Source organism: Bison bison, unplaced genomic scaffold (assembly GCF_000754665.1).
Source record: "Bison bison bison isolate TAMUID 2011002044 unplaced genomic scaffold, Bison_UMD1.0 scf7180017864302, whole genome shotgun sequence".
NCBI classification, from domain to species: domain Eukaryota; kingdom Metazoa; phylum Chordata; class Mammalia; order Artiodactyla; family Bovidae; genus Bison; species Bison bison.
This window is the reverse complement of record NW_011494874.1, coordinates 4,374,891-4,383,474: the sequence shown is the minus strand read 5'-3', so window position 1 is coordinate 4,383,474 and position 8,584 is coordinate 4,374,891. Positions and strand designations below refer to the sequence as shown.

The following is an 8,584-nucleotide window of genomic DNA, read 5'->3' as shown; positions in this document are numbered from 1 at the left end:
GCCGCGACTGACCCGGGGAGCACTTCCTCATTGGCCCCGCGCTGCCCCGACGGCGGGAAGAAGGACGCGCGGGCGGGCCGGCGCAGGGCTGGACACGCCGCCGCCCGCCGGCGCGCTCCACCTCGCGGCGGCCGGGGAGAGGCTGCCCTGCCCCTGCCCGGCCCCTGCGCTGGCCCCTTCGCCTTCCTCCTCCTCTCGGGAGAGGCGGCCGGGCGCAGGCAGCAAGCGATCCCAGCTGCCGCTCCAGTCTCCTTTTTTTCCCTCTGCCCGTCTGGCACGGGCATCATTAGCGCTGAAAGCTGTTAAAGTCTGGTCTCACAGCTCCCCCTTTAGTCTTGCTGGGCTCCCTGTCTCGCGTTCCAAGCCGGATCAATAGCCGCCTCTCCGCCGACCTTGACCTCTCCCTCGACCCCGCCCGACTTCGGCTTCGGCAGCTGGCCCGCGCTAATGTTTCCCCACTTGCTTGATGCCCAGACAACAGGCAGGCGGAGAGGGAGGCGGGTGGCGGAGCTCGGGCCCCAGCCCCAGCCCTGTTACCCTCCCCAGGACCCCTGGCAGGCCAGCGATCCAAGATCCTTCTGAGAAGGTTACTGCACACGCGCGCGGGCGCGCGCGCACACACACACACACAAACACACACCATACCCTGATCTACCGAGGCTTTGTTTAGAATAAAAGTCACTCCCTTCCCCAAAATGGAGGGGAGGGGGTGCAGGTGCTTAACATATGAAACTAAAAGGGGAAAGTGCAAGTACAAATATGGCGCTAAATACCACAATACTTCCAACTGGGTTCTCCAAAACCTGCTGCAGACCTACTGTGTGCCGGGCCCAGAGCTGGGTCTTTGTGCAGACAGGAATCAGATGGAAAGAAATGCCACATTTTCTGCACTCTTTTAAAATAAAGAAGACGGTGTCAGAAAGCTTTTTGAACTCACAAATATTTCTAGCTTCGCAGTGCACTCCAGCAGATAATCCTTCATATTTTTCAGTCTCTTTAAATTTCTTTATTGAGGAATAGTTCGAGAATCATAAATCGTTTTGTCAAATCAAAGTGCATTTTTATTAACCTTGTGTGGGGCTCTGGTTCCCAGTGTGGCTGCAGGGCCCAGGCCATGCAATGGGGGCAGATTAAACAGTCACATGACACCCCCTCCCCCCAAGCCAGGCTTTTTAAAAATTCTTTGAACAATTCTCAGTACTTAACTCTTAGCACTATTTGAGATTCTGCAATGTTATCTTTGCCTTCTGAGCAGTTATATTTTGTATTACGGCTTTACCAAAAAACCGGAACCAATAAAGATGTGTAGTGTCAGTAAAAATGGGAATTCTCAAAATTTCTGCAGAAAGAAAACGGGTGTTTCATTTGTTTTTTTACACAAGGCTCCACCCTCTAAAATGTAGTCAGATAACTTTGTGGCAACATAAAAACTCAACGTCCTGTCTTATCAAATTATCTTGGGCTTTATTTCTGGTGCTTAAAAAAAAAAATCCAGGCAAAGAGAAGGCGAATCTTTTCATATTCACAGGTGGGCAAACTGAGAAGCAAACTGTATCTAGTGATTTCTGTTCCTCAGCGTCTGTAAACGCTATTGACTGTGAAGGTCACGATAAATAAAATGCATCCATCTGATCAGTGGATTGACTTGTTTTAAACTTTTTAGGAAACCACAGTGGAAGTCCTAAGCAAATCATATTTACGTACATATTAATAAGGCCCCCAAGATGGTCCTTATCCCCTTCCTCACTGTTCGCGAATCTCTAGGAGTTTTCAATTCCAAAAGACAAAAAAGATATCTTAAGCTTCCTGGCATATCTTCTAGAATTATTTTATGCCATTTCTGAATATTACAGCAAATTTCTGGGACCCAATAGCTCTCAATGAAAGCTTTGCTAGATTTGGAGTTTGGTTTTTGTTTTGTTTTGGTTTTTTTTTTTTTTTGCATTGTCACCTTATAGCAGAGGCTGAACCACAAAACTTGCCTTCCAACAAGTGTTGGGTTGATTCTTTCCATCCACCGAATGTAGCAGCATTGCTTTTCTTAAAGCATGACATCATTCACACCTTCTTCATTTCTGCAGTAATACCTGGGCTTGATACAGTTATAGATTTCTGACTCCCGGAAGGATGGAAGCTCTTGGAAATCTGTGAGGCTTCCCTGCCTGCTGTTTTGATAGCTGCAGCCTATGAGGGGTTAAACCAAAGTCGCTGTTCCTGATTCATGTATTATTTTCCTTAAAAAAAATACTTACCCAGCTCTCCGTATATGAAAAAGACTTACACCCACATCGAATGTTCCTAGCTCTGTCCCTGTCATCAGAAATGATATTGAATGGCTCAGTACTAGGGGATCTGGAACTATTTCTACAGCTTTCTCACCTCATTTGGAATTTTCTTGCCTTGCTAATTTTAATTCTTTAGTTGAGTCATCAATTCAAATTTGGTCGGGATTGGCATCACCCAGTTGGTCGTTTTGGTGGGAATACTGTTCACAAGGATGGTCAGACTTCACCAGACCCCACCCACCATGTCCACAGAGATCAGTGCGGCTGTGGTGAGTGTGTGTGTGTGTGTGTGTGTGTTGCACAGAAAGGGTCTCTCCGCTGCTTTCTGTCTTGTCATCAACTCTCCAAATTGCATATCTGAAAATGCAAAACACACACACACAGACACCAGCTTGAAGTCAGTGGTTTAGTGACCGTCAATCTACCCTCTTTAGAGCACAGACTAGGAAGAGAGAGTTAAAATGGTTCATTTGGGGAAAGAACTGGGATTCAGAAGAGCGTTTTCAGACCCAGCTCTGGCTGTCAGAGGCTGTCGTTGGAACTGGAGCTACAGTGAGGGGTCTGGGGAAAGGAAATGGTGGGGGTGGCCGGCAAAGAAGGCAATAATGATCACCTTCTTAACAAGGCTTTTATGAGGCTGTGAGGATTAATTAGTTTGTATCCTTAAGCAGTTTGAGAAAGAGGAAGTTTCAGTAAATGCTAAGCTGGAGTTGTAGATGCGTCTGAGTCAGTTGTGAGCTCGCCCCCCCACCCCCCAATCTGAACGCAGGCTTTGAACACTCCTGTCTGCGCTGTGATGCTCTACAAAGGAAGTGGTGAAAAAGGGAAGTGAGGGGGAAGCACTCACTTAGCAGGAACGGAGGAGAGCGAGGCATGAGTCAGGCAAAGGCACCGCTACTGAAGATGCTGCAAGGGGGCGCTTACCAAAAAATAAAACTAAAAACCGGCCAACACCTCGCTTCGGCGCTGCCTTCCAGAGCTGAAAAAGACAGGGGGATCTGGGAGACCTCATCTGCAGTCTCGTAGTTTTAGAAGCAGCCACGTACGCTTTCGAGTGAATTCAACAAAGGTAGCTTGTATCCTAGAAAATATTTAAGGGCCATTCCCTCCACTCACTAGAGGAGGGTGAAGGCTGCAAGCTGACAAATAAACAAACCTCTGCAACTCAAAGTTTGAACTGCAGACGCATTGGTAGAGATGGAATAATATGTCTACAGAAGGTGGAAGTTGTCAAAGTTCTTGCATTGTGTGCATTCTAAAACGCTGCCTCTTCTTGAAGACGCACAATCTACAAAGCTCAATTTACAAGGCAGACAATTTGCAACAACAAAAGGTAATTAATGCTGCCCAGGGAAAACTGAGATGCTGGATTGCTGTGCATTCTGGTATTAGTTTAAACTGGGTCCTTTAAAAAAAAAATTATTTCGGTGTGATTCTAAGCCTTTGGAATCACTGAAACAAGAATGGCTTCTAAAATATGGATGTGGCAGTAACGTTTCCCATTTGAACTTGCGACAAAACCACTCTGCTTCTCCCTCTGCCCATCTTTCTCTCTCTCTCTCCCTCCCACGTGTCCTGAAATGGAACCCTGCACAGGAGCAAAGACACCGATCTCTGACCTGTCTCTGATGGTCTACCATCTACACACGGCAGATTTATGGTCGATTTTTTGCCACATCTGAATTTGGACCTCCGGATTCCAACGCATAGATCCATCAGCTGCTAGGATTTAGCACAGGCATCTGCAGTTTCATTATTTGTATCTGCTTAACAGGAACAATTAGAGAACTGAGGAGTGAGGATGCCTGTTTGGGGACCGCTTCGGTATTGTACCCAGACCACACATTCCAGCCGGGTAGGAACACAGTAATGTAGAAAGCATTAGTGGATTTAACGCTCTGCATCGTGTTTGGGGAATCGAATTGTCGTTGTTTCTGGCAAGAACTCATACTTCAACTGATATCTATCAAACACCTTAATTAGCTCCAGTGGCGCTGGTGGTAAAGAATCTGCCTGCTAATGCAGGAGATGGAAGAGACGTGGGTTCGATCCCTGGGTGGGGAAGATCCCCCGGAGGAGGAAATGTCAACCCAATCCAGTATTCTTGCCTGGAGAATCCCACGGACAGAGGAAGCTGGTGGGCTATGGTCCATAGGGTCACAAAGAGTCAGGCACGACTGAAGCAACGTGGCCCGCACACACCTAAAGGCCCCCAACCCAAAGCAAGCCAGATAGCAGGAGGAGACAAAGGCAGGAGCTGTGCAGGGGGGCCCGGGCCTCCCTGACTTCCCCAGGGTCCCGTGGCCTCAGTTTGGGGACTAGGATGCACAGGCCATGGTGCAAAGTCAGACCAGCCCTGGCTCTTGCCGCCACGGCCACAGGGGACAAGCTGGAGGGTGTTTGGACGGTTTGATGGGTGTACGCCACCAGGGTGGGAAGAGGCCACAGTGACACGCGCCGTTGCCGACGGTAACTGAAGTCTTTTCCTCAGCCAGCCGTTCCACCTGGACTTCAGCACAAATTATTGTTTTCAATTACCACCTGTGTATTCCTTCCCATGCAACGTATTGATGTAAAATTACAGCCACACCGGCATAAATAAGTTATGCTGCAATTGTAAAATGGAAGAAATTTTGTTGTAGCAATTATGTTCAGCAAGATGACAAAATAAATTTCCAGAGCTGTGCCTGCAGTAACCTGGGGAATTTAAACCTCATAATTTCCATTCATTTCAGATAATTTGGAGTAATTTCTATATGTAATAACTTTGTAATGAAAAACACAGCGGTACTGAAGTGATTTCGCTCCGTCTTTTTTTCTTCTATGGTATACATGGCACAAAATAAATGATAAAAATAATATTTCCTTTTTATATGTGTGTGTGTTGAGTAATTCCTTCAGCAAAAAAAAAGAATCATAAACTAATACCCAGACTAAATCTCTGTCCACAAAATGAAAAATAAATTGAGTTAAAGAAAGTGAAAAAGTATGAAAGGCTTTGGATGTTTTATTGTGACTTTATTGAATTGTCTTATTCCCAGGTTTCTTCCGATCTCTAAGGGTTACACTTCCGAAGTAAAGGGGTGAACGCAGGCCAGCCCCCAGGTTCCCAGGAGAGGGCCACAGGGAGACTCCCCCCCCCACCCCCAAAAGCTGGAATATCCAGACCCGGTGGCGATGTCGTTCCCGGAAACTGTTAGGAAAGACAGTCTCGTCCTGAGATGAGCTGGGCTGTTCTGAGTTGCTGCTTCCCATCAGGTCTTTAATAGCAACTTTCTCCTCAACTGGAGACAACTTATTAGGCTGAGCAGTGGTCACAAGAGGGCCTCGTTTAATTAAAGACGTGGCCAGAAGGTGCCGCTTCCCTGGTTGCCCCATGCCCTGCCCGACCTCTGACAGTGACACTCACCAAGAATGCAGACGGCCCCCGAACGCCTGGCATGATCCCCCGGAAGCTCCCACTGCGTCGTTAGAGGTGACAGGAATTACAGCAGCCGCATCGCTCCCAGCGCCGTGCAATTAGCCTCCAGCGCCCATCAAGGCTCTCCTCCACACGAAAAATGGAGGCTGGTTCTGGATGAGTCATCGGCCCCTTAAACGCTGCCTGCCAGGAGAGAAGGCCAGACCTCTTGTCGGTGCCCAGGAGAGCTGTCTGCCACCTCCAACTCAAAGTTTCTCCCTCGGATCCTGCCGCTGCGTGCAGCTATGGGGGGTGGGGGGCAGACCTGGGGTCTTGGGCTGTGTACCAGGTGCCCACGGGCCGGTTGGTCCAGAGAGAGGGGAGAGGACCTTCCTTCTCAGCTCAGTGACCTCCCTGGTCCGATGGAGCTCCAGAGCACCTGTGGGCTGACTGTCTGAGCAGAGGTGAGCACTGGCCGGGTCGCTGGCACCCAGCAGTCAGCCCACAGCATCACTGTGACTCACGCATCGACATCACACGTGGATGGCGTGGATGGGGGGCTTGCCACGCGCCGAGCACGTCCGTGGCACTGAGACAGCCATATGGTTCCTCATCCAGACAGACCTGAATTTGCTCTCCACCCCTGCTCCGAGGACTGTGCAGGGAAGCAGACACAGGATAGGACCACAGTGGCCTGTCACAGCCCACCGAAGGTTCCCGTGGCGGTGCCTCCCAAGCGCCATGGGAGCAAAGCAGGGGAGGGGTCAGGGGTCCTAAACACCGAGTACAGAGTTCTTCCCAGACCCTCAAGGCCTGCTAGGTCAGAAACTCGAGAAGTTTATCTTATCTGATCCTGGGAAGAGAAGGACCTTCATCCCCGGGAAGTCCAAGGCCAGTCTCGAAGACGCAGAGCAAGAATCACTGCTGGGCTGGTGTCTGGTACAAACACGCCACCAGCCTCCGGCCAGACTGGCTTCCCAGCCACCCTGCAAGGCGGCCCCTGGGGGCCCCGCTGGGTGTGGGATTAAGTCGGCCAGACTGGCTTCCCAGCCACCCTGCAAGGCGGCCCCTGGGGGCCCCGCTGGGTGTGGGATTAAGTCAGCAAAGGAAAGTGAGTGCAGGCAGGACCAGGACCCAGGGAGAAAGAGGAAATGTAAAGAGGACCAAAGATGAGGTTAGGAGAGGAATCCCCCACACATACCCTGGGGAAACAGCAAAATTCAGAGAACACGACCACGGCTCTGAAACCAAATCATCTAGAAATGGGACGAAGGAGCAAAAATAATAAGGAAAATAATAAGCAAAAATAATAATAAGGTCTGGAGATGCTGAATGTCATAAAGGACTCAGCAGAGGAAAGGGGCTTGACGTGCAGCACAAGAGAATGGGGGTGGACAGAGGGGTCTGCTGGTTAAAGTCTAGGTCAGACAAATCACTAATCCTGGCACAGATTGTTACAGAGTGCACAGCCCGGTCCCTTCCCTGACTTGGATCTGTGCCTTCCAGCAACCTTGCAAGATGCACAAGCTTCTTGATCCACACCTCCGAGAAGCACAGGGGTTGGGTCCCCACTACCCCTGATGTTTGCTGGGAGACCTCAAGCGAGCTGCTTCCCTTCCCAGCGTCCCAGGTCCTCCTATCCCAGTCCTCCAAGACTCTCAGCAAGGATTACATCACATAATCTGTTTGAAATCTTGGAGCATGGGACCTGGCCCATAGTAGGAATAGAGCAAATTATAGATATTATTATCATGGAGCCTTAAGCTGAGGTCAAGAGGAAACTCACATCCAACCCAACCTTTGGTATACACTGGAGTATTTTGTTTCAAAGTGAAAAGAATAAAGTTCCCTGGACTTCATTCATGAGCATATTTATGTTGGTGAAGCACCTGTTATGTACTGGAGACCGTGTCTTTATCAGCACGCAGGCTGTTGCAAATCACTGGGCTCTGAGCTCCTCAAAGCAGATGGCAGGATCTGCCTCCTCTCCTCGGACAGTGACAGACACATAGTGGCTTTGAACGAACGAGGCAGCAAGACCTAAAAATGCCTGCACAGGGGCCCTGAAAAAGCCAAGCGCACAGAACTACGGCTGAGAGATTTGCAGGCGTCATCTCGGAGATGGGGACCAGAGGCTCACCATTCACTTCCTTCTGTTAATCTCCAAATTCCCCAGAGTCGACATTTACGTTTTGATAATCAGCCACAAGAAATTAAAAATTAAAAGTTGTGGCTTCTATATACTTTGTGTTAGGGAGCAGGAAGGGAGAAAAACTGACCACCTATGAAAAAAAGACTGGAATGACAAACACTATTGTGTTAGGAGGGCTTCCCTGGTGGCTCAGACGTTAAAGCGTCTTTCTGCAATGCAGGAGACCCGGGTTCGATCCCTAGGTTGGGAAGATCCCCTGGAGAAGGAAATGGCAGTCCACTCCATTATTCTTGCCTGGAAAATCCCATGGATGGCGGAGCCTGGTAGGCTACTGTCCATGGGGCCGCAAAGAGTCCGACATGACTGAGCGAAGGGAAGATTGTGTTAGGATGATGGGATTAGCAGGGCTTTAAAAGGGGCTTCCTAGTAGCTCAGAAGGTAAGGAATCTGCCTACAATGCAGGACCCTGGGTTCAATCCTTGGGTTAGGAAGATCCCCTGCAGAAGAGAATGGAAACCCACTCCAGTATTCTAGCTTGGAGAATTCCATGGACAGAGGAGGCTGGTGAGCTACAATCCATGGGGTCACAAAGATTTGGACACTACTGAGTGACTAACAGCGCTTTTATAAGAACTTATTATTTCAAACCTTCTAAAATGTCATAGAAGACCTACCTTGCATTTTTTGTAAAAGAATCAGGGGAGTAGTGACTGAACTCTGAAGAGCTCTGTGGTGGCGGGGGGCGGG

General features: G+C 49.2%; 1 long non-coding RNA gene across 1 annotated transcript in view; it reads right to left on the bottom strand.

Annotated features, from left to right (window-relative positions):
- Window positions 1–5,288: 5,288 nt before the first annotated feature.
- Window positions 5,289–8,584, bottom strand: part of LOC104996967 — a 9,392-nt gene continuing 6,096 nt past the window's right edge. Inside the window, exons 2-3 of the long non-coding RNA XR_826276.1 lie at window positions 5,695–5,889; window positions 5,289–5,588 (exon numbers count right to left, since the gene is read on the bottom strand). This is a non-coding gene — a long non-coding RNA (uncharacterized LOC104996967). The remainder of the gene's footprint in view (window positions 5,589–5,694; window positions 5,890–8,584) is intronic.